Source organism: Aquarana catesbeiana, linkage group LG04 (genome assembly GCF_042186555.1).
Source record: "Aquarana catesbeiana isolate 2022-GZ linkage group LG04, ASM4218655v1, whole genome shotgun sequence".
In the NCBI taxonomy this organism is placed as follows: Eukaryota; Metazoa; Chordata; class Amphibia; order Anura; family Ranidae; genus Aquarana; species Aquarana catesbeiana.
This window is the reverse complement of record NC_133327.1, coordinates 345,809,513-345,835,868: the sequence shown is the minus strand read 5'-3', so window position 1 is coordinate 345,835,868 and position 26,356 is coordinate 345,809,513. Positions and strand designations below refer to the sequence as shown.

Genomic DNA, 26,356 nt, shown 5'->3' with positions numbered 1-26,356 from the left:
TGGTGATTAAATAACACCAAAAGAAAGCTTGGCCTGTTTCAAATTATACAAATTTTATTTGGGTACAGTGTTGCATGACTGAGTAACTGTCGTTCAAAGTGTAAGAGTGCTGAAAGTTGAAAATTGGCCTGAGCAGGAAGGGGGTGAAGGTGTACGGTAATAAAGTGGGTAGTGCAAGTACCTAAATACTGTGCATGTACTCACTACAATAATTTGGGGGCTTTTCCATGAAATATATATACTGTAATGCATATTTATTTTATTTTTTTATCTGGCTGGTGTCTTAAAAAAGAATATGGCCTAGAAAAGTGCTTAAATACTGTGCATGGAGTCATGATTTTTTTTTTTTTTTTAAATTAAAACTTTTTCCTTTGTGTTTATTAGATTGCATCAGTCTGTCATCAAAGACAGTCTGAAAAAGAGTTGCCCTTATTGTTCCAACATTTCATTGCTCCCATTGAAATCCCCCAATAAATGTAAAACACTCTGCACCCAAAAAAACTACTCACTCCCATCTAAGGTTGTAAGAATGCAGCTTCTCACAAACTCGCCCTGCTGCTTTAAAGGCCCTCTCTGACAAGACATGTGCAGTATAACAGGCTAATACCTCAAGCACATGTTGGGTCACCTCCAGCCAGTGGTCCGGCCTGGACACACAATTGTTCAGGAATGTCATCACTTGTAAGTATTTTGTTTAACGCCTTGCAATTCCTGCCACGTTTGCTTCAAATAGGAAGAAACGGCCCTACATTTAAAAAAAAAAAAGGAATAATTAGGGTCACCAGAGCCAGTTTCCTGATGTCAACCCAAAATTAGGATATTCTTTTACTTTCAATTTTGATACCGGTAAACAGGAAAAAATAGACAGGGTGAATCTCCTAATGGGAACACTGATAGAAATAAAAACCTGACAGGTGTTCTAATCCCTCTCTACTCCATCCAAAATGTTTAAAAAAAGTTTTGTCTTTAGTTACACCTTAAGGAGATTTTCTTGTCCCAAAGGGAGGGCAGGAAGTATAGCTCTCCCCTAAATAAAAGGATATCCTCTTTTAGATAACTGTCATCAGCGCAGGTTTACCCATTGGAAGATCTTCCCTCACCTCCTGTTCTTGTGTCAAAATGTTGGATTTACCATCACTTTCTATACTCGAGACAATGGTTACTAGGACCATTAGCTTACCTATAAAGGTCTTTGGATCTCCTCTAGGTGGCAGCAGGTCAGTGTTTTCCCGATGCTTCCTATACATAGTGGGGTTGGTTTACTAAAAGTAGAATATTTTGGTGCAGCTCAGCATAGAAACCAGCCCGCTTCTAGGTATCTGAAGTTAGCAGCTGATTGGCTACCGTGCACAGCTGCACCAGATTTTGAACTCTCCAGTTTTAGAAAATCAACCCCGCTGTAGGGTGGGATGAGATCTTTCCTTTAAATAGGAGTAAAGCCTTGTACGCACGATAGGAATATTGAACGAATAATCATCCATTTTTTTTTTTTTTTTGCATGCTAGTCTCATATCGAAAATGAAGAAGTTACTCCACTTACAAAAATTCTCATATGACAGAATACAACTTTGGAAGTGATGTAATGTGTTGTTTTGTATTGTAATGTATTTTAATTTCCGAGCTTACATAGTCTTCTTCCGATTTTTTTTCGTCAAAAACTGTACTGATTAAACGAAAATTGTAAGATCTGGTATTGTACGAGAAAAATGTTCATGCTTGTTCCTTCGAATAATTTTGGATGAACTGTCATGATCGTCTCTCGAAAGCTGTGTATTTACTGACTTTTACCGATACGTAGGCCTATAATAAGGCTTACCTACAGGTAGTGTAAATATCTCCTAAACGTGCACCATTTAGGAGATATTTATTTTACATGCAGCCAGTCTGAAGGAACAGCCACCTGTGCTGTTCCTTCAGAATCCTGTGCTATGAACGGTGGCATCTGTACGCATGCGCACGAGTGGTGTCATCGCGGATCCTGCTAGTCACAGAGCCAAAGCCCGTAAACCCGTAAGCAAGATGGGTGAAGATGGGAGCCCCTGTACCGATAACATTGTGGCGCTGATACAGCTTCGTTTTAAGGTAAGTTTCACATAATGTGCTAGTATGCAATGCATACTAGCACATTATAACTTTACAGGGAAAAAATAAACTGTCCTGAGGTATACAACCGCTTTAAAGCCTTGTACAAACGGTTTGATTGTTGTACGACCGAGTGTCTGATTTTTGTCAAAAGCGCGTGTGCAGGATTTTGTCTAGCATACTAACTATCCGCAAATTGGTGTTTGTCAAACACGAACGCAGTGAAATACTAAGAAGGCATAAAGAAGAAGTTCATATCTCAAGCGCCACCCTTTGGGCCCCTTCTGCTAATTTCATGTTAGTAGAAGTTTGGTGAGTGTTGATTCGCACTTTTTTGTTAAGTTATTTTTATTTGGATGGTAGATAGCATCTCTAATTTAATTTCTGTTGTTTTTTTCTCTGCACAATAAAAAAATTGTGTAGAATAATACTTAGCAGTTACATGTAAAACAATACAATGTAAAATTAACAAGGGACACCAACATAGTTGTATCTTTGATCTTAAAAACTACGGGAAAATGGTGTTGTGGTAACTTCTCCAAAAAAAATAAACAACCACAATATTAATATTATCTATATCACTACAAAACAAATGCCTTTTAAAATACGTTTGGCATAACTCCATCAAAGCAGCTTCATTATTATCCCATTAAAGAAGATGAGAATGCGCGCTGTATTTAGACATTTCATCAATTGCCGTGTCACAAATGTTAATTCTAGATAACGAATGGTAGTTTACAATACCAAACTCGTTCCTCGATTCCGATAATGCATGTTTGTACTTTCGACTTTTGTGTGACGATTCCTGTACTGATTATCCAAAAATCAGACGTGAGTTCACATCCGACAAAAATTTTATAGCCTGCACATCCAGCTTTTGTCTGCCAAAAAAGTGAAATCGGCTGTCGAAAGCACCGTAGTAACGATCCGAAAATCCGCAGACAGCTCGTCTTACGAATTTTCCCTTCTGATTTTCGTATCGTGTGTACGGGCCTTAAGTCTCATTGTTTTTTCTCAATGCTATGATCTCAGCCCAGCAGACAATGGCACAGAACAGTAACTTTAAGTACTGATTTGGGAACGAGATCGACTTACACATTTGCTGCATACAAGAGAAGTACATTTCTGTAGGGGTCAGGAATAAAACCGAGAACTAGAATCAGGAGTTTGATTTAGATTATAATTAAAAGGGTAATAATCAGGAAACATTTGAGGGGCCATTCACACTTCTGTGTTGCGGCACTGTGCATAGAAATATGTGTGTTCATGCACTGCACCTGCTCTATGTGGTGCCATTGATGGCACAATAACGCACATGTACGGTAGAGTGCAATGCACAACATACTACAGCTCAGTACATCACACATATTGTGCATTGTGGTGCACTGCCTTGCTAAATAAAGGGCATGTGTGTTTTTGATATATTGTGGTGAATGGGCTGCCTTAATGCAATGCATGTTAACTCACAAATTAATGTGCAATAAGTACCGAAACGGATTGCTAAAGTGTAAAACATCCCTAACGGCTTAGAAAAAAAACACTCTATAGGTCGGCTTTACATTTGCTGTAGCATTTGAGTCTGCTTTAAGTTCTTTTTTATTATCCATCATTATTACGCTGCATGTGTGTAGCCTCCCTAAATAATGCTCACTTTGATTTAATGGCGATACGTGTCTATTTTGTTTACACAACTCTATCTAATGGGAGTGACATAGTAAAGTTGTTCTGGGGCAAGGGGAATAGTATTCAAAATAAGTTTTCCCAGACTAAATAAAGTCTTTTTTTCTGTTTTTTTTAATGCTTGTGTACTCTTATTTTTATTAAGTGTACAGAATTATAGCTTTCAGGAAGCTTTAAAGCCTAACCAAGACATATAGTAAAGATTGAAAAGAAAAAAGAAAAACCCGGGAACCTGATAAATATTGAATGATTGAGGGAACCAGGCAGGGTGTGTACATTGGATAAAACTACCACAAAAAAAGTAAAAACAAAAAAAGAAGAAAGAAAGAAAAAAGAAAATAAGAAAAAAAAAGAATTAATAAAAGAAGAAATTTAGTAAATACACCGATGAATGCAGCTCTGTAGTCATACGTCATTAAATGTATTTTTAAATGCATGCACTGTAAGTACCTGATTTTAACTTGGTATCAGTTTATTGCCTGTACAGCAGAACTCATAGAAAGGAAAGGAGAAGCAGCACAAGGAGCTAATCAGCTGTCCTGCAGTGCAAGAAGCATGCTGGAGAGCACAGAGACAAATTGAGTTAATCATTTTGATGCCTTTCATTTTACTGTCCAGAGTGGAGGTGAGGAGACCTGTGTAAATCTCATAAGAGGATGGACAGAAATCCAGAACACATCCTTTGGTAGGTAAAACAGCTCCAGTTCTAATTTTTTTTGCTGCGTATGTATCTGTTTAAAATTGTGTCAGGGCTGTATACAGTGTGTATCTGATACTGTTCTGAACATATATGAACCAAGTTCATATTATCAGTCTCATCACCAGTGGCGGCCCTTCCATAGCCCCCATCCCCGTCACAAAAAATAAAAAAATGTAAACATTTTTTTTTTTTTTAAATGGCCCTTTAAAATAAATAATAAAAAAAAAAGTCCTTTAACCACTTAAGCCCTGCACCATTTTGCTGCCTAAAGACCTGAAGACTTTTTATAATTTGGCACTGCGCTATTTTAACTGGTAATTGCGCGGTCATGCAATGTTGTACCCAAACAAAATTTGCGTCCTTTTTTTCCCACAAATAGAGCTTTCTTTTGAAGGTATTTGATTGCCTCTGTGATTTTTATTTTTTGCGATATAAACGGAAAAATATTGAACATTTTGAAAGAAAAATTATATTTTCTACTTTTTGTTATAAGAAAAATCCAATAAACTCAATATTAATCATACATGTAGGCCAAAATGTATTCAGCCACATGTCTTTGGTAAAAAAAAATATCAATAAGCATATATTTATTGGTTTGCGCAAAAGTTATAGCCTCTACAAACTAGGGTACATTTTCTGGAATTTACGCAGCTTTTAGTTTATGACTGCATATCTCATTTCTTGAGGTGCTAAAATAGCAGGGCAGTACACCCCCCCAAATGTCCCAATTTTGGAAAGTAGACACCCCAAGGAAATTGCTGAGAGGCATCTTGAGCCCATTGAATATTTAAATTTTTTGTCCCAAGTGATTGAATGACAAAAAAAAAAATTTTTTTACAAAAAGTTGTCACTAAATGATATATTGCTCACACATGCCATGGGTATATGTGGCATTACACCCCAAAATACATTCTGCTGCTTCTCCTGAGTACGGGGATACTACATGTGTGGGACTTTTTGGGAGCCTAGCTGAGTACAGGGCCCCGAAAACCAAGCACCGCCTTCAGGATTTCTAAGTGCGTAAATTTTTGATTTCACTCCTCACTATCTATCACAGATTTGAAGGCCATAAAATGCCAAGATAGCACAACCCCCCCCCCCCGAAATGACCCCATTTTGGAAAGTAGACAAGCCAAGCTATTTGCTGAGAGGCATGGTGAGTATTTTCCAGCTCTCATTTGTTTTTGAAAATGAAGAAAGAAAAGAAAACATTTTTTTTTCTTTTTTCAATTTTCAAAACTTTGTGACAAAAAGTGAGGTCTGCAAAATACTCACTATACCTCTCAGCAAATAGCTTGGGGTGTCTACTTTCCAAAATGGGGTCATTTGGGGGGGGGGTTGTGCCATCTGGGCATTCCATGGCCTCCGAAACTGTGATAGGTAGTGAGGTGTGAAATCAAAAATTTACACCCTTAGAAAGCCTGAAAGCAGTGCTTGGTTTTCGGGGTCCCGTACGTGGCTAGGCTCCCAAAAAGTTTCACATATGTGGTATCCCCGTACTCAGGAGAAGCAGCAGAATGTATTTTGGGGTGTAATTTCACATATGCCCATGGCATGTTTGAGCAATATATCATTTAGTGACAACTTTGTGCAAAAAAAAAAAAAAATTGTCTTTTTCCCGGAACTTGTGTCAAAATATAAAATATTCCATGGATTCGACATGCCTCTCAGCAAATAGCTAGGGGTGTCTACTTTCCAAAATGGGGTCATTTGGGGGGTTTTGAACTGTTCTGGTATTTTATGCACAACATTTAGAAGCTTATGTCACACATCACCCACTCTTCTAACCACTTGAAGACAAAGCCCTTTCTGACACTTTCTGAACCCTTTGAACCCCCAAACATTATATATATTTTTTTTAAAGCAAAGGCCCTACAGATTAAAATGGTGGGTGTTTCATTTTTTTTTTTTACACAGTATTTGCGCAGTGATTTTTCAAACGCATTTTTGGGGGAAAAAAACACACTTTTTTTTAAGTTAATGCAGTAAAACACACTATATTGCCCAAATGTTTGATGAAATGAAAAAGATGATCTTAGGCCGAGCACATGGATATCAAACACGACATGCTGTAAAACTGCGCACAAACGTGCAGCGGCGACAAACTACATACATTTTTAAAAGCCTTTTAAAAGCCTTTACAGGTTACCACTTTAGTTTTACAGAGGAGGTCTACTGCTAAAATTACTGCCCTCGATCTGACCTTCGTGGTGATACTTCGTGGTGATTTACATATGACGCCAAACCGATTTACAGAGGAGGTCTACTGCTAAAATTATTGCCCTCAATCTGACCTTCATGGTGATACTTCGTGGTGATTTACATATGACGCCAGACTGACACTTGCGTTCGCCTTTGCACGAGAGCATGAAGGGACAGGGGTGCTTTTTTTTTTTTTTTTTTTTAATCATTTATTTTGCTTTTTTATTTTATTTTTAAACTGTTCCTTTCATTTTTTTTTTTTAAATAATTTTTATTGTTATCTCAGGGAATTTAAATATCCCCTATGATAGCTATAGGTAGTGACAGGTACTCTTTTTTGAAAAAAATTGGGTCTATTAGACCCTAGATCTCTCCTCTGCCCTCAAAGCATCTGACCACACCAAGATCGGTGTGATAAAATGCTTTCCCAATTTCCCAATGGTGCTGTTTACATCTGGCGAAATCTAAGTCATGAAATGCTCATAGCTTCTAGTTTCTTAGGCCATAGAGATGATTGGAGCCATTCTGGTCTCTGATCAGCTCTATGGTCAGCTGGCAGAACCACCGGCTGCATTCTCAGGTTCCCTGTTAGGACAGGAGAGCCAGAGAAAACTATGGAAGACGGTGGGGGGGGGGGGGACATTCCCTCCCACTGCTCGTAAAAGCAGTCTAGAGGCTAATTAGCCGCTAGGATTGCTTTTACATGAAAGTCGACAGGCAGGCATCATTCTAGTATAACCACTCAAAGTCCAGCAACATACCAGTACGTTGCTGGTCCTTGTTGGGCATATATTGTAATCTTTTTTTTCATGCAGCCTGTGGGCTAAACGAAAAAAAAGAGATGGATTGGTGGGTATGCCCACCATTAGAATACCTCCCTTCATCCACCCACTTCTAATGATGGGCATACATGCACCAATTTGTTTTTAACTGTGGTGGTGAAATCACCTCCTACAGCGCTGGGGCTTTATGTATCATGGGAGCAAACGCTGTTGCTGTCAAGATAAATAAATCAGTGCTGCAGCTGAATGGCCTAAAAAATATAGAGCATGGGGGCAATCGCCCCAAAAGTTAGGAGAAATTTGCTCCTCCACCCCTGCTGCCCCCATGCTTCGGCATATATGCTCTTTTTTTTAACTGTGGTGGTGTAATCACCTCCTACAGCGCTGGAGTCACAGCTTTATGTATCGTGGGAGCAAACGCTGTTGCTGTCAAGATAAATAAATCCGCGCTGCAGCTGAATGGCATACCTGCTAAGCAAATGATGGTTAACAATAAAACAAACATTACAGTATAACATACCATACCTGCAAAGCAAATACAATGAAACATAGTAAAAATAAAACAGCGAGAGCGATAGATATAGAACAATAGTGAGAGAGAGAGAAGAAAAATACAACCACAACTATTTTTGGCTTTTTTATTTTTTTTGTGTTTTTGTGTGTGTGTGTGTTTGTTTTTTTCACTTTTTTCACTTTTATAAAAACTGTAAAAAAAACTATAAACTGACCGTTGCGAATTAGGGTCTCTCAAAATGTGTTGGCCATCACATCTTTCGAGACCCCGAGACCCTGTGTATGTGTGCCTATGACTGTGTGGTGCTGTACCCTACGCTAATACTCAACTAGTGTGTGATAGCGTTCGAAACAGTCACCAATGCAAAGACCAGATTGGTCACGACAGGAAGGACAATAAAAACGGGCGTCACGCCTAAATCCACTCTTTCGACAGACACAACATCTTCTTTGGGGGTTTCTTTGGGTAGGGGTACCAGAGAGGACATGCGGAAAATTCCTCTCTTGCAGCCGGCTAACTGCATTTTGCGTTGGGAAGTTAGGCCAGAGCACCGTCTGGAAACAGAAAGGCTCTGATAAACTCTTCCTGGAATTTAAGGAAGGATCCAGGCTGTCCTGAAGCTCTGTATAGTACATGAGCGTTCAGCAAAGCCAATTGTATTAAATAAATAAACAGACACTTTTTTGTACCAGCGTCTGGCCTTATGGGCAATTAGGTACGGCGCCAACAACTGGTCGTTGAGGTCCACCACTCCCATATTAAATTTATATTCGTGGACACAGAGGGGTTTCTCCACAATACCAGTTGCCGTAGGAATTTGGACTGTCCTGTCTGCGTGAAGGGAGGAAAGAACAAAAACATTCTTAATATCCCTCCACTTCACAGCGATCAAATTATTACATCTCAAGTAGGCTCTCTCCCCCAGCCTAAGATGGGAATCTACAAGCCGCTGGGGTAAGTCCCGGCGATTAGATCAAACGTTGCCACATGCGCTAATTTGATGATTAAACAAGTGACTAAAAAGTGGCATGCTTGTGTAATAATTGTCCACATACAAGTGGTACCCTTTTCGGAATAAGGGTGACACCAAGTACCACACAATCTTACCAGCGCTCCCTATGTAGTCAGGGAAGTTCTCCGGCTCTACGTAACTATCTCTTCCCTCATAAAACTATATGTATAGCCTGTGGCCCTGTCACAGAGCTTATACATCTTGACCCCATATCTGGCACACTTACTGTTTGAATGACAAGCGGCCAGAGAACTTAATCAGGGACTCATCAACGCAGACAACTTGATGGGGAGTAAACAAAGCTGCAAAACGTTGGTTGAAGTGGTTTACAAGGGGCCAAATTTTGTAGCGCCGATCAAATTTAGGGTCACCCCGAGGACGACAGAGTTCATTATCGTTGAAATGCATGAACCGCATGATGTTCTTGTATCGTGTCCTGGTCATGGAGACAGAGAACACGGGCGTATGGTGAATTGGGTCAGTGGACAAATATGACCACAACTCACTCTTTTTAGTTATGCTCATGAGGAGGGATAGGCCCAGGAAGGTCTTAAATTCATAGACCGCAATTGGTCTCCAATCCCTGGCAAGGGTCAGCTGGGGATTAGTGGTGATGAATTGACCAGCATGTAAATTGCTTTGGTCCACGATAGATCTATAGAAATCTTCGGTGAAAAACAGCAAATAAAAATCAAGTGACGTAAAATCAACTGTTTCCACCTGAATTCCGGGTTGGCCAGTGAATGGGGGAAGTACGGGTGCTGCAGAAGTGGTGGGTTCCCAATTAGGATTGGCGAATGCAGCAGGAAGGGCACTATGGGCTCGACGGGCCTGTTTTTGTCTTCTTCTTGGTGGCGGCGGGACACTACTTGTGCTTGCCACCTTGCCAGCTTGAACTGCACTTATGAGACTCACCACATCACCAAGTGTTACTGCAGTGCTGGATGTATGATCAGGATGTACTAGGCCACTGGTGCTTGCCAGTTCACAAGAAGGAATAGCGGCGCTAGTACTGGCTCTCTGCTCCATATGAGGGACCTGCGGTTCTTGCACCTCAACGACAGCAGAAGAAGATCGGGGTCTGGTACGTCTGACCTTGGCAGGGACCACAACTCTGTCGTCAAAGCTATCTGTCAGGGTGCCGCTGCTGTCTACAGGTTCGTATTCTGAGCCTGAATCTGACAGATGAGTGACTTCCTCTTTACTATCTGTAATGCTCAGAAACATTTAGGCCTCTTCACTACTGTACCTTCGATTTGACATTTTGGTCTCTAAATTTACTGGTACAGTAATGAGACTCACAGGTAAAAAAGCTCCTGACTGTTAGCAACTGATTCAAACGCTACCAAAAAAACTGTTAAGCCCCATACACACTATCAGATTCTCTGCTGATTTTTTCCTTCAGATTTACCAAAACCAATATGAGGTCAAACCTTAGGAGTTTCAATTTGTATGCAATCAGGCAGGCCCTTGCACTACATGGTTTTGGTAAATCTAAAGACAAAAATCAGCAGAAAATCTGATAGTGTGTATGGGGCTTTAGCATTCGCAGGGATCAGACCTGACTCTGCGAACGCTGCAGTGTTGTGTTTTGTAAGTGACAGTGATCGATTGATACTGCACTTGGGTGGGCTGGGAGGAGGGGCTAAACGTGGGTGCTAGCAGATATCTCCCATTAACACTGCGTTTTTGGGAACCCTAAAGTGTTGGGGATGCTAGTATAGATCTGATCAGATCAGATATCGATCCGTTCAGACACTATACTACTAAGGGAGGCGTATGGTGCGTGCGTGGGTATTAGCGCTACTGGCACTAATCTGACGCTGCCTGGGGTGACGCAGACCCTATCTGACGCTAAAACCTAACTTTGATCACCCACTGGGTGATCAGGGGGTTAAACCTTTATTGGGTAAAATAAATGTGCCCTGACGCAGCTAAACTGCGTCACCCGTGACACTTATACTGTGATCACAGGTGACGGGTTAATCAAGGGGTTAAACCTTTATTGGGGGGGTTAGGGAGGGTTCCTGGACCTATCTGGGCCTAATACTAATTACCCTAACACTGATTAGTGTCACTAATGACACTAGTACAGCGATCAAAAAAAATCTGAACGCTGCACTGGGTGACACAGAGACAGGGGGTGAAGGGGTTAACTGGGGAGGTGATCGGGGGGGTGTTCGGGGGGTGAATTGTGTGCCTACATGACCTGGTGTCAGTGTAGTGTTGTGCAACACACTGTTTGATGCTCCCTCCTCTCGGTCTGGAACGGAAAGACCGACACGAGGAGAGATGACATCACTTCCTCTGTCAGTGTTTACAGTTACACAGACAGGGGAAGGATATTATTCGTCAGGAGCAATCACCATGTCCAGGCCAGATTTCATTAGCCTGGGCCTGGCATGCGCCCCCCGCTGGCCACGCGCCCGATGTAGCATAACGCCAATTTGCCTGCCTGTGCCATTCTGCCGCAGTACATCTGCGAGGGATGGTCGGCAAGCAGTTAAGTGCACTGTGTTCGGGTGCACAGTGCACTATGGGAAGCGCGACGTCTATGCAATTCATTTGCAGGCTTTTGACCTGCCTTGTGGCGCATCCGATTGCGCCGGAATATTTCCGCCCGGCGCCTGCAGTATCACTACGGCCGGGTGCTTTGATCGTGATCGGCACCATCCTAGGACATGGGCAATGCCTTCCCTCCGAGTCACTTCCTGTTTCCCTGTGCCAGTGATAAACCGGAAGTGACGTCAGCAGCTCCGTGAAACGCACGGCCCAAGCGGAGCTAAGTAAGTAAGCCCCACCAACTGTAATCTTGTCCCTAACAACCCCTAGCAGTACATGAGTGGTCCCATAATTTTAAACAGGATGCACAAACTGCGATAACAGATTATCATTCCCATGGCACCCTTACTGGAGGCTCTGACATGAGGATGTCAAATACCGGGGGGAAATAACATTAAATATAACCACGTAATGAAGACTGTATACTAAGCTATTGGCAGATAATATAAACAAGGAAAAGTGGGGTTTAAGTTGATATCATATAGCAATATCTACACTGTATATAATGACATGCAAAAAATGTATCACATATGCTGGTCAATACAGAGTTTGCTTTTTTTCACATAGAACTAAAAGATATGCTACTCTGGAATTGGATGAGTCAACTGATCTTCCCAGCTGGAAATGACAAATCAGTGCTAACAGTGTAATTTTTCAGTTTGTTTGCGCCGATCTGTGAGGCTGTGCTATATACCATGATCTGTGAGGCTGTGCTATATACCGTGATCTGTGGGGCTGTGCTATATCATGATCTGTAAGACTGTGATATATCTTGATCTGTGAGGCTGTGCTATATCATGATCTGTGAGGGTGTGCTATATCATGATCTGTGAGGCTGTGCTATATACCATGATCTGTGAGGCCGTGCTATATCATGATCTGTGAGGCTGTGCTATATATCATGATCTGTGAGGCTGTGCTATATATCATGATCTGTGAGGCTGTGCTATATCATGATCTGTGAGGCTGTGCTATATATCATGATCTGTGAGGCTGTGCTATATACAATGATCTGTGAGGCTGTGCTACATCATGATCTGTGAGGCTGTGCTATATCATGATCTGTGAGGCTGTGCTATATACCATGATCTGTGAGGCTGTGCTATATACCATGATCTGTGAGGCTGTGCTATATACCATGATCTGTGAGGCTGTGCTATATCATGATCTGTGAGGCTGTGCTATATCATGATCTGTGAGGCTGTGCTATATCATGATCTGTGAGGCTGTGCTATATCATGATCTGTGAGGCTGTACTATATCATGATCTGTGAGGCTGTGCTATATCATGATCTGTGAGGCTGTGCTATATCATGATCTGTGAGGCTGTGCTATATACCATGAACTTTGAGGCTGTGCTATATACCATGATCTGTGAGGCTGTGCTATATACCATGATCTGTGAGGCTGCGCTATATCATGATCTGTGAGGCTGTGCTATATCATGATCTGTGAGGCTGTGCTATATATCATGATCTGTGAGGCTGCGCTATATACCATGATTTGCAAGGCTGCACTATATACCATGATCTGTGAGGCTGTGCTATATACCATGATTTGCGGGGCTGTGCTATATACCATGATCTGTGAGGCTGTGCTATATCATGATCTGTGAGGCTGTGCTATATACCATGAACTTTGAGGCTGTGCTATATACCATGATCTGTGAGGCTGTGCTATATACCATGATCTGTGAGGCTGCGCTATATCATGATCTGTGAGGCCGTGCTATATCATGATCTGTGAGGCTGTGCTATATATCATGATCTGTGAGGCTGCGCTATATACCATGATTTGCAAGGCTGCACTATATACCATGATCTGTGAGGTTGTGCTATATACCATGATCTGCGGGGCTGTGCTATATACCATGATCTGCGAGGCTGTGCTATATCATGATCTGTGAGGCTGCGCTATATACCATGATCTGTGCGGTTGATCTATTTACTCTGTCCTGTGATGCTGAGCTATATACTCTGTCCTGCGATGCTGGGGCTGTATACTCTGTACTGTGATGCTGGGGCTGTATACTCTGTCCTGTGATGCTGAGCTGTATACTCCTGACACTATGGGTGGAAGCAAGTGGAATATAAGGGACGGAGTGGGTGGATTCTATAAGAGGTGGGGCTTATGCAACGTGGGAGGGGTCAAAAATGAAGTGCGTGGTCTGGCGCCCCCCATCCTAAAACTCCACCAGCCCCCACTGCTCATCACTATGCAGTATTACTAAACAAGAAGCAGAGTCTCATCTGTAATAAGTAATGTGACTGCCTCATATAAAGATAGTATTGCTACAATAAATAGACAATAAAGATGTTTCTAAACAGGTAATATGGTCTTTTATATTACTGTAAACCTCTAGGGGTAAAAGGCAGCCAATGAACTATACCCTTCCAGTGCTGCCCAAAAGCCCAAATAGTTATGCAAGCAATGACTTTCTCAAAGTCAGGATTTGCATATCTACAAGCATGCCCCCCATTTGGTGTCTGGAACCTGCACTGTGGGACGCCTATTTTTCACTATTAGGAGAAGTCGAATGTGAAGGTCTAGTGAGCATTGGAGGAATGTAACTTCCACCAAGAGGTATCTACTAACAGCTTATGCTGCCAGCTATCTGTGGCAAAGGACAATTTGTTGTTTTCCCCATAGCACAAAGCAAGGTCCATAAAAACATGGATGAGTGAGTTTGGGGTGGAGGAGCTTGACTGGCCTGCACAGATTCCTGACCTCAACTGAAAAGAACACCTTTGCAATGAATTAGAGCAGAGACTGAGGCAAGCCTTCTCGTCCAACATCAGTGCCTGACCTTACAAATGCACTGCTGGAAGAATGGTCAAACATTCCCATAGACACACTCCTAAGCCTTGTGGACAGCCTTCCCAGAGGGTTTGAACCTGTTATAGCTGCAAGGGGTAGGTCAACTCAATATTGAACCCTACGGACTAAGACTGGGATGCCAATGCCATTAAAGTTTATGTGCGTGTAAAGGCAGGTGTCACAATACTTTTGACAACATAGTGTGAGGTGTCAGGTGCTTCGGAAGCAATGCCAATTCATTCCAATGGGCAGGGGTAGTGTATACAGTGCTCCTACACCACTCCAAAGATGCTGCTTGCAGGACTTTTTTCCTGTCCAGCAAGCGCACCACCCCAGTGTGAGAGCACTTAGGCTTTCACAATGGGGAGGCATGAGATGTGCTTTTCAGGTGCTTTACATGCGATACTTTTAGTGCTAAAACGCCTGAAAACTGCCTCAGTGTGGAAGGGGTCTTAGAGGATCTTTGCACTGCTCCAAAGCTACCGGTGTCCTCCTCAATCCTACCAGCCAGCCTGGTTGCCGAAGGCCAGAAGCCCACTCACACTCCACACCACTCTCCAAATCAAAGAAAATGGGCCATAAACCAATAATGTCTTGGAAAACCTTACTAAACCCAGTCATGGGTGAAACGCATTAGATGGTGGCCTCATGTGGAAGGTCTACAGTTTGTGCTGTTTAGCCTGTTCAATGAAGGTAACTGAATTTCAAGACATTATTGATGTGCAGCCTGTTTTCTTTGATTTGGAGGTCACCATACATGTTACGATCTATACAGACTTTGTATAATCAACTTTAGATTTACCAAAACTAAGTAATATAAGGACCTACCAAAATCATTCAATCCAATTGTGTCTGATAAGGCGGGCTCCTGCACTACATAATTGTTAGCAAAGTTAAAGAAGATTGTACAATCAGATTGTAATATATGTGGTGAGCTTTAATCATCCGATAAGATGGAGCGTTTCCTGACTACAGTCTCTTTGTGATGGTTATGTGGGCAACTATACAAGTATGATAAATAGTTCCTGCAAGAGTAATCGTATAAAAATAACCTTACAGAGGTACAGACAAAATTAAAAAGTGCAACATTGTATTTGTAATAGTTTGTCCTACTCAAGTCAGCGAGGCTGATTAATTCTGGAAAGAATATGTAGTGTTATTTATTAAAAATTATAGCATTACTTTAATGCAAACACAAACATACTATGTTACCTATATATAGAATTTTTTTTTTTTATTGTTTAACAAAGAGCTTATGTTTATACATCCTTGTACATGTAACCAATGGACTTTCATTTTATTGTGTAATCAATAAACCTTTTTGACAAGGAAACATTAAAGGACTTGAAGAGATAACCAAGCTGTGCAGGTGAAAATATTTTGCACGTGAAGTCCAATATAAATATAGAGGAATCAAAAAATACCTCTACCCAACACTACAACTTTTTCTAATATAACGTACATTGTCCACAGCACAGAATTCTGAAGAAACTTGTTCTTATCCTCTCACTTACACTCTTTACAGTATGTTCTGTTATTATGTCTAATTATACACATTTGTGCACTAATTGGTACTGTACGCCATAACCTAAAACAAACTATTCTTTCTAGCTTTGCAAAGAGTCCTAAAGTGTTTTTAAACTTATGAACAAAAAATGTCATATATTGCAGCTTACCAGTCTGTAGATGTAGTGGCTGCATTCATTTTTTTTTCATCTTTTGTCCTTTTCTTTGTTTTTTCCTGGCATAACTACCAGTAACACTTCCCGTTTCAGGGTGACAATGTTCATTTCTGCACAAAAGTAGCATTGTCACAGAAGCGGAATTGTCACCATTCTCCTCTGTGCAGAAGCAGAATTGTCACAATTCCCCTCTGTGCAGAAGCAGAATTGTCACCATTCTCCTCTGTGCAGAAGCATAATTGTCACCATTCTCCTCTGTGCAGAAGCAGAATTGTCATCATTCTCCTCTGTGCAGAAGCAGAAATGTCACAATTCCCCTCTGTGCAGAAGCAGAATTGTCACCATTCTCCTCTGTGCAGAAGCAGAATTGTCACCATTCTCCTCTGTGCAGAAGCAGAATTGTCACCATTCTCCTCTGTGCAGAAGCAGAAATGTCACAATTCCCCTCTGTGCAGAAGCATAATTGTCACCATTCTCCTCTGTGCAGAAGCAGAATTGTCACCATTCTCCTCTGTGCAGAAGCAGAATTGTCATCATTCCCCTCTGTGCAGAAGCAGAAATGTCACAATTCCCCTCTGTGCAGAAGCAGAATTGTCACCATTCTCCTCTGTGCAGAAGCAGAATTGTCACCATTCCCCTCTGTGCAGAAGCAGAATTGTCACCATTCTCCTCTGTGCAGAAGCAGAATTGTCACAATTCCCCTCTGTGCAGAAGCAGAATTGTCACCATTCCCCTTTGTGCAGAAGCAGAATTGTCACAATTCCCCTCTGTGCAGAAGCAGAATTGTGACCATTCTCCTCTGTGCAGAATTGTCACCATTCCCCTCTGTGCAGAAGCAGAATTGTCACCATTCCCCTCTGTGCAGAAGGAGAATTGTCACCATTCTCCTCTGTGCAGAAGCAGAATTGTCACCATTCCCCTCTGTGCAGAAGCAGAATTGTCACCATTCTCCTCTGTGCAGAAGCAGAATTGTCACCATTCTCCTCTGTGCAGAAGCAGAATTGTCACCATTCTCCTCTGTGCAGAAGCAGAATTGTCACCATTCTCCTCTGTGCAGAAGCAGAATTGTCACCATTCTCCTCTGTGCAGAAGCAGAATTGTCACCATTCTCCTCTGTGCAGAAGCAGAATTGTCACCATTTTCCTCTGTGCAGAAGCAGAATTGTCACAATTCCCCTCTGTGCAGAAGGAGAATTGTCACCATTCTCCTCTGTGCAGAAGCAGAATTGTCACCATTCTCCTCTGTGCAGAAGCAGAATTGTCACCATTTTCCTCTGTGCAGAAGCAGAATTGTCACAATTCCCCTCTGTGCAGAAGCAGAATTGTCACCATTCCCCTCTGTGCAGAAGCAGAATTGTCACCATTCTCCTCTGTGCAGAAGCAGAATTGTCACAATTCCCCTCTGTGCAGAAGCAGAATTGTCACCATTCCCCTCTGTGCAGAAGCAGAATTGTCACCATTCTCCTCTGTGCAGAAGCAGAATTGTCACCATTCCCCTCTGTGCAGAAGCAGAATTGTCACCATTCTCCTCTGTGCAGAAGCAGAATTGTCACCATTCTCCTCTGTGCAGAAGCAGAATTGTCACCATTCCCCTCTGTGCAGAAGCAGAATTGTCACCATTCTCCTCTGTGCAGAAGCAGAATTGTCACCATTCTCCTCTGTGCAGAAGCAGAATTGTCACCATTATCCTCTGTGCAGAAGCAGAATTGTCACCATTCCCCTCTGTGCAGAAGCAGAATTGTCACCATTCCCCCTCCCTATTGTGAAGAAGCGCAATTGTTACCCACCCTATTTTGAAGAAACAGCAATGTCACCCTCAGATCTGTGCAGAAGGGGCATTGTCACCCTGGGACTGGAAGTGTGTTATTTTGTACACGGTGACCAGCCGGTAGTTACTGCAGTGCGCTTTTTACCATGTGGTTGATTCCAGCAAGGTGTGCAAAAGAAGCATACTTTGTTTCTGTGAGGAAGTATGTTAGGACTACAGAACATCTACCCCCCTCCTGCTCTCCATACCAGTGGGCAGGTGCTCCATAGTTCATACAGGTTACCAGGACAGGGCTAATAACAGTGCAGAACACACAGGACATAGGATAAAGTTGCTTTCTGGTAGGATCAACAGGTATGTCATTCATTTTTATTTAAGACTGTGCTGTCATTATCACCTCAGGGCAACAGGAGCCTCAGGAGAAAAGATGCAGGACTGGAGTGCTGCCGGACCAGATATTTCCAATAACGTAATATTATTATTATTCTTGAGGACCAGCCTGCCTCCCTAATGGCTCATTGCTCTTTCTGAAGTGGACCTAAACTTTGCTTCAAGGTACATGTTAATCTTTAGAGGAATCATCAGAGACACAAACTGAAGCAGTGTATCCTGTGAAGGGGAAAGGCTATGGTAGAAAATGTATGAGGCTGCAATGCCATATCAGGGTAGCTGAATGTCATATATGTGTGATCTCAGTTGTAGATGTGTGGGTCTTTTTTATGCCTTTAGTAAATCACATTATTATTAAAGGAATATTGATGTATATAAATGTATGTAACAGTACAATTAGTTTAGACATTACATATTATATTACTATTACTTATTTATGTATACTAACATATCCTGCAGTTCTTCACATAAAGCACTCTGTCACTCTTCTGAGGCTAAAGAAAAAAAGTTTACAATCTAACATCTTCAACATCCTATATCACAAATACGCTAGGGACATACTGTTGATAAATGTGAAATAAAAAGGAATTTAACACATCCACACATCCACTATTATTGTGCAGCTCTGGAAACATACAAACTGTTACCATCCTTATCGGCCCTGGGTGACCCTTTTTGTTTGCAGCAGTTTTTCCAAAGTAGTTGGATGCCTTGTACACACGAGCGGTTTTGCCGTCGGAATAAACTCCAAAGGTTTCTCCGACGGAACTCTGACGGAATTCCGCTCAAGCGGTCTTGCCTACACACGGTCACACCAAATTCCGACCGTCAAGAATGCGGTGACGTACAACACGTATGACGGGACTAGAAAAGGAAAGTTCAATAGCTAGCAGCCAATAGCTTCCGTCTCGAACTTGATTCAGAGCATGCGTCATTTTTGGTACGTCGGAACAGCATACAGGCGAGCGCTTTTCCCGATAGGAATTGGTTCCATCAGAAATATTTAGAACATGTTCTATTTCTAGGTCCCTCAGAATTTTCAAAAAAAAAAGTCTGATGAGGCATAAGCACGATCGGAATATACGATGAAAAGCTTCCGTCAGACTTTTTCTGTTGGACATTCTGCTCGTGTGTAAGCAGCTTAAGGGGAGTTATTACCTCTGTCAGTTTTTTTTTTTGTAATGAGTCCCATTAGGGAGATTTCCCTTCACTTCCTGTCCCATAGCCAAAACAGGAAGCAAGAGAAAATCTCTCCAAATTGAAGGAATCCCTGCAGTTTTGTCCCCATAGACTTCAATGGAAACACCTGAAAAGTGAGACATAAGCTTTTTTTTGAGCATTTTGTTGTACGTTTTCTGCTAATAACAAGAGCTCTTTGCCCCTTTTTCAACAGCTCTCCACATCTTTTAGTCGAAAAACGCCTGACAAAGCTGCAAAAATTTTAAATTCTGCTCAAAAATGCTTGAAAAAAAAAAAAGCTTTGAAACAATGTTTGAAAATGTGACTCCAAGGCTGCATTCACACCTGGACATTTTGAATCAAGGCACATTTTGAATCCTGCTACTTTGGAAAAACTGCTGCAAACAAAAAGGGTCACCCAGGGCCGATAAGGATGGTAACAGTTTGTATGTTTCCAGCCATGATTTCAAAGCACTCTCCTAAAATGACAAATCGCACAACAAGCATTTCAGATGGCATTCATTTTAAAGGCACTTAAAAATGCAGTGCGGTTCTGCCGCGATAAATTGTACTGCAATCGCGGCAAACCGCATCGCGTGAAGGCTTTTGTCAAAAAAAGGATCTGGAGCTTTTTTTGGGCGACAAGCTTCGTGTGATGGGATTTGCCGCAATTGCAGCAGGATTTATAGTGCAACAATCGTGGCAGAACAGCACTGCGTTTTTAGGTGCCATTAAAATGAATGGCATCTAAAAATGCGCGATTTGTCATTTTAGCGTTGTGAAATCATGGTCAGAAACAGGGCGATTCCGTCCGCGATTCAAAAGGCCCAGGTGTGACTGTAGCCTAAGGGTTTGTGCACATCAGGTGCAACATAGGAACGTGTGCAAAATCGTGTGCTTCTCCACACTGCACAAAAACACACTGCCTTCTGACATGTGCGTTTGTGGCTGCAGCAACGCATGGTACTGCAGTACCATGAGGTTTGGTGGTGTGCGATTTTAAAAATTGTGGCTGCAGGTCAGTGCGACTTCAGGTGCGACTTGGCTGACATCTGTGCGACTTCGGGTGCAACTTGGCTGACATCTGTGCGACTTCGGGTGCAACTTGACTGACATTTGTGCGACTTCATGCACAGATGTCCATGCACGTCGCACCCTAAAATCGCATAAAAAAAGTGCAGGAGCCTTTTTTTTTTTAATTGGTGCTGCACTGCAAAGTCATAGTTGCACCAATTTGAACAGTTTAATTGCCGACATTGGGGTGCGACTTGCCGTGCGATTTGGACTTTGCATAACAACTTGCACTGGTGTGAACAGGGGATTAAAATATATGTATTTTTTTGGATAGAGTAGGGAATTGTTTATAAAACCTTATCAGGTTATTTGTTTCTGCCCCTGTCCCACTAATTTGATTTCTCTGGAGACAAAAGGAATTGAGAGCAAATCTCTCAAAAGCCAACAGAATTGATATCATCAAGAGCTGTCACAGGAACACATTACATTGGAGGATTTTATCTCTTCCCCTGGTGACAACTCAAAATTTTTGCATTCCCCCTCACTTTTAGTCTTGGTGACAACAGTCAAAAAGGCAAAATAGAGGGGTAAAACTATCCAGCAGGAGTACAAACATTAATAAAAACTTGACATAGGCCCTAACCTTTCTCTTCTCCATCCAAAAATGACTATTACATCTACTTTAACCTATGAAAATGATTTGTCTTTGGGTGGAAAACAACATTTCGGGAAAACGTACTGAAACAAAGTAGAAAATAGAAGCAATCGCTGTGTGTTGGTCTGTGTCCATGAACCTGTATGGAAGTGGTTTTATAATTATCAATCAGCTGCTGCACCTGCAGGGCTCTAATGAGGAAATTGGCAGGGTCTGCATCCCTTTAGATGTGATTTTTTTATTTGGGAGTATCTGACCAAAAATGACATTTTCGCTGCAGGGGATGCCAAAAATTGTATTTGGTATCTTAGTGCGGACTTTTGGGAAAAAAAATCAGTGAGCCAATCACACAAGCAGGAAACGACATGGGGAGATTATTCTGTGTGCACAACACCTCTAGATAGTAATATTGCATTTTACAGAAAATAACAGCGGCTGCAGATTGAAAAGGAAAGGTCATTTTTAATAACATTCAATTACAATATGACTTGTGTCGCAATTGTATATGATATTTTATTATTATTATTATTTTTTTATCTGCTAATATTTTTCCTATGAAACCTTTAAATTTCCAGTACAAACAGCAGGCCACACTTTCATTTCCCTCCTAGAAATCTATACTCTGCTTTAATCCAATGCCATATAAACCATCCTTAGGAAAACTTCAGTGCTGATAACAAGTTGACAAGCTTTTACAGAGCTCCAGACAGCAGCATGATTATCTCTTAGTGCCTTAACATAGGCACAGCATTTGTTCCTGCTTATGCTGCTATCTGATGGATATGTTCTCAGCATAGCCAGCCTAGGGAACTATAAAAAGCTAAAGCAAATATTGTCTAAATACAAGAGGCATGTGTATTCTTCTTTGAATCTTGGTATGCTTTGTGCATTTCTTCCAGATCTGTGCAGTCATCACATTTTCCCTCTATGCAAGAGCTTCCTCTAATAAAGACCAGTGCCTGCTTTTCTCCCTCCTTGTGCAAGTTGACTGGTCTTGTCGCCACCCCCTCCAGTAGATTTCTGGTGGTGGGTGGAGCCTGTAGGGTCACTCCCACATCTCTGCACAGGCTATGTACAGTGATACAGTCACTGCAACTTTTAAAAAGGTCATATCTGGGCCTGCAAAGGCATTTGGTGGATTTGTGGCTATTGAGGAATATATTTAGATGAAAATGTTATAATATATAAAAAACACGTTAATAGTTCAAGCATTATATAATATATTCCCTTTGTACGATCCAACCCTAGATTCCCTCTCCAGTTATTCTATGGCCTGTACACACAATCAGAAAAATCATACAAAAAATACCGCATTCGAATCGATCGTACGATAATCTGATCATTAATACACAGCTTTCGAGAGCCAATCACAATAATTCATGCAAAATTATATCAGATCGTACGATTTTTGTTTAACCAGTACAGTTGTCCAAAATACAATACAATACCTGACATCACTTCCAAATTTTTATTCTGTCGTGGGAGAATTTTTAGAACTTTAGTAACCTCTTTTTTTCGATATATGATTCGCATGCTAAAAAAAAAAAAAAAAAATTTGTTTGATAATCTCATCGAGTGTACCAGGTGTTATTGAGGCTGATTCACACTTATGCATTTTTAGTGCTTTTTGCATATTTGCACTACAGAACGTGTTCCATAGGATACCATGGTAAATGGACTGTAGTGCAAATCTGCAAAATGCAAAAAGTGCTAAAAATGCATAGGTGTGAATCAAGCCTGAGGGCCGGTTCACACCATAGAAACGCAGTCTGGATGCTTATTTGCATGTGCATTTTTGACGCGTTGCAGTACGTTTTTGATGCGTTATTGGTGCGTTTTTGATGCAGTCCAGTGCATTTTTTCCCTCCATTTTTTTCTTAACCTTAAATAAGAACATGTGTTCCAGTGCATTTTGGTTCATTTTACAGCGTTCCAGTACAGTCCAGTGCAGGAAAAAATGCAGCATGTTCTACTTTTTTTTCTGGAATTGGAACACACTGGAACTGCAAGCACTGGTGTGAACTATGCCATTGAAAACCAATTAACCTACTTTCCATGCATTTTTGATGCAGAAAAAAAAAACGCACTGGACTGCATGTGGTGTGAACTGGTCTTAATGCCTGGAACACACGATTATCGGACGAATGATCATCAGGTTTTTTTTTTTTTTTTTTTGCATGCTAATCTCAAATCAAAAATTAAGAGTTTACTAAAGTTACGAAAATTCTCGTATGACATAATAAAAATTTGGAAGTGATGTAACTGGGGTTGATTTACTAAAGCTGGACAGTGCAAAATCAGGTGCAGCTCTGCATAGTAACCAGCTTCCAGGTTATATTCTCAAAGCTTAAGACCCCTTTCACACAGAGACGCTTTTCAGGCGCTTTCACGCTTAAAAAAAGCGCCTAAAAAGCTCACGAAAACCTACCGTCAAAATCAATGCATGCTTTCACACTGGGGGCTGGCAGGACGGTGAAAAAACACCCCTCTCCATTGAAATTAATAGAAAGCTCTTCAAAAGCGCCTGAAAAGCTCTTCAAAAGCACTCAAATGTTTTATTGGCAGTTTAGAAGCGCCTCAGTGTGAAAGGGGCCTAATTGAACAAGCTGAAGTTATGCTGGCCATACAGTATATGAAAACTCGGCCGAAATTTGGTCATTTGGCTAGTTCGTTCATTTTTCGGCCAGTTAATGGGCACAAAATCGGTAATCGTTGGGATGTTTTTGAGCTGAAAAAATGAAGGATAAGTTTGGAAATTTTCTGCCGAATGAACGATAAATTAAAAGGTTAATGTGTTTCCCGTCCGAACTGTTTGCACTAGGTATATGTAAAAAAACAAACAAAAAATTGATTAATTTATGTCCACTGAGCAATTTATCGGTCATTACAAGATGGCACTATCGTTTGCTCTCATGGCCAAATGTTCGTTTTTTGAAAATGGGTTCGGCCGATTTTTCATATAGTGTATGGCCAGCATTAGAAGCTGATTGGCCCCCATGTACAGCTGCACCAGATTTTGAACCCTCCGGTTTTAGTAAATCAACCCCAATGTGTTGCAGTGTATTTCTATTGTGATTTCGAACAACTGTGCTGATTAAACGAAAATCATATGATCTGGCATTGTACGAGATTTTTTTTTTCCCCGATTGGATAATATCAGGTGAACTGTCATGATCGGCTCTCTAAAGCTGTATACTAACGATCAGATTATGGTACGATCGCTCCGAAAGCGGTATTCTTTGTACGGTTTTCTGATCGAGTGTACGGGGCTAAAGGGTTATAAACGTGAAAGTTGGAGCAATGTGATGCCTGCTGCTTGGACTTTATGATGTGAAATGAGCTGCACAGGGCAGACTGATTTTCCATGTTTCAGTGTCAGGCTGCTAAGGCATTTCTTCTTTTATAGGCCACCGCCAGAACATTTCACAAATTACTTTTTGTTCCAGCAATATTTGCTCTCAGTGTGGCTTCGTGTTTTCTAAAGCTCAGCAGATGATGTCATACACCTGGCTTTTTTTTTTTTTTCTTTTTTTTTTTTTTTCTGGTCTACACTCAGACACCCACAGCAAAATAATAATAATAATAAAAAAAGGTTCCAGTACAAATGCCAATGAACAGTGGTCTGCAGCCATAAATGACCATTTCATAGTACTGCCTGCCACATGCCAGTCGAGATTAGAATAGCAAATTGTTCATTTCTCGAACGTAGCAATGCAGCACGGAGGATCTGCACCAGAATGCCAAAATGCACAACAACAAAGAATGTTTTCCTTGTAATCGCACTGCATATCAGCCAGCGACCCATGAAATACACCAGAAGTTCAATGGAAAGACAAGGCATTGTCACCACGCTACTAGAAACTGATGGAGGAGGCTGAGCGAGATGCCACTTAGGGTACCCGCTATCCAAGATCAGTACCGCTTACCTATCATAAAGTACATATGCGGCCCCCATAGCCCCTCTTACTGACCATTGCCTGCTGAATGACACAGGAGCATGTTATGGAAGGCAAGGCATGATCAAAGACACCTAGACCATACATCCAAATTCAGGAGGATGCAGCAATGGCAAAAGGTTAGGAGAAAGGTTAAGGACACCTGATAGGAACACAACAATGGCTCACCTTCCTTCAGGATCAGATGGTAGAGACAGGGATGCAGGCAATGGAAATAGTCAGGCTGCTTGCTGGTGATCAGAGCTGTGTCTGGCTGTCCTCTGAAGTGCTGGGTGCTGCAGCAGCTGGTGCTTGTCAGGTGCTGGCCTGGATGCCCAGGGAATGACATGTATGCGGTGCAGAGATGTGGACAGAGGGGGGTTATACATGCAATGTTTAGAGCTGATACAGTGTGTGCAGATTGTATTGTCTGGGAAGGAGGCAGCTCCTCCTCCTCCTCCTTGTGCTGCTCAGCTGTCACTGCTGTAGATGCTGCTGGTGCTAGGCTCTGTCCCCTGGTATGTCACATGAGCAGCAAGCAGGCAACTCTCCATTCATACTGTCCTACACCTGCAGGAAGGTGCTGACTGAGCAACCTGCTCATCACAAGTCAGGTGTGCAAGAGGCTTTAATATTTCAGGATGGGGATCAAGTGATCGCAGCAACCAGAAAATCAGTGGCATGTATATTCCTAGCCATCCACCAGTCGTAAATGGCATTACTTTGATGTCACCCTTTCTGTTCTGCAGAATGATATATAATCATACTACGTACAGTATCGGAAGGTACACATAAAAAAAATATATGTATTGAAAAAATAGTGTACTAAAATACTGCAACACTGATATACTTCAAACTAAAAAAAAAAAAAAAGTAATATAGTACATGTAGGTATGTATTATCATTAAGGATGAGCTCCAGCGTGTTCGCACACTCCACGTGCAGAGTCCGCCAGGAAGGCGGCACGGCACTGCGCTAATCACAGGCAGTGAGACATTTCCCGATCTCTGCAGCCGCACATCGGGAAAATGTCTCACTGCCTGTGTGCCCGCGCCGACTTCCTTGCGGGCTCTGCACATGGGTTGTGCAAACACGCCGGAGCTCATCCTTAATTATTATACAGGATTTATATAGCACCGACAGTTTACGCAGCACTTTACAACGTGAGGGCAGACAGTACAGTAAAAACTATTTTTATAAATTTTTATATATAATTAAGCTTTCCATACACCATACAATTTTCGTATTCAATTTTCTTTAGATTTACCTTCAACTATGTAGTGCAAGGGCCTGCCTGATTGCATACAAATTGAAAGTGTTTAGGTTTGACCTCCTATTATATGGTTTTTGGTAAATCCCAAGGAAAGTTGTACAAGAAAATTG

The 26,356-nt window shown here is 41.6% G+C and overlaps 1 protein-coding gene across 3 annotated transcripts in view; it reads right to left on the bottom strand.

Moving 5' to 3' along the window:
• Positions 1-25,616, bottom strand: part of KLHL32 (kelch like family member 32) — a 318,383-nt gene extending 292,767 nt beyond the window's left edge. For 2 of the 3 annotated variants that reach the window (XM_073626973.1, XM_073626974.1), the window contains exon 1: positions 25,163-25,585. The gene's annotated coding sequence lies outside the window, so the exon portion shown is untranslated. Of the gene's footprint in view, positions 1-25,162 lie in introns of all 3 variants that reach the window. The other variant, XM_073626976.1, reaches the window with a different exon arrangement.
• Between the last annotated feature and the right edge of the window lie 740 nt (positions 25,617-26,356).